This window comes from Acartia tonsa, chromosome 8 (genome assembly GCF_053477335.1).
Source record: "Acartia tonsa isolate MP-2025a chromosome 8, ASM5347733v1, whole genome shotgun sequence".
In the NCBI taxonomy this organism is placed as follows: domain Eukaryota; kingdom Metazoa; phylum Arthropoda; class Copepoda; order Calanoida; family Acartiidae; genus Acartia; species Acartia tonsa.
Genome location: NC_137267.1, coordinates 128,535 through 128,877, shown reverse-complemented (window position 1 = coordinate 128,877; position 343 = coordinate 128,535). Strand labels below are relative to the sequence as shown.

The window sequence follows — 343 nt, the reverse complement described above, 5'->3', positions numbered from 1 at the left end:
GTCTACGGCCATACCATGTTGAAAGCACCAGTTCTCGTCCGATCACTGCAGTTAAGCAACATTGGGCCAAGTTAGTACTTGGATGGGTGACCACCTGGGAATACTTGGTGTTGTAGGCTTTAACATTTAACCCGCGACCGTGGCTCAACACGTAGCGCATCCACTTGTTGTCGGGAAGGTGTTAGGTTCGAATCTCGGTTCGACACCGCGTCATAACTAAAGACGTTAAAAATTGTTCCCACTGCTACTATGTCAGATGTGCGACGTAAATAGTTAGAGTGGGGGGAATGCCTTGGCCCAAAACAGGCGCAACTCGTTACCATGCACATTTAGGACTTCTCAG

General features: G+C 48.7%; 1 non-coding gene across 1 annotated transcript; it reads left to right on the top strand.

Moving 5' to 3' along the window:
- LOC145327320 (5S ribosomal RNA) lies at positions 1–119 on the top strand. The gene has a single exon (XR_013882150.1). It is a non-coding gene; the product is annotated as a 5S ribosomal RNA (ribosomal RNA).
- Positions 120–343: the final 224 nt, after the last annotated feature.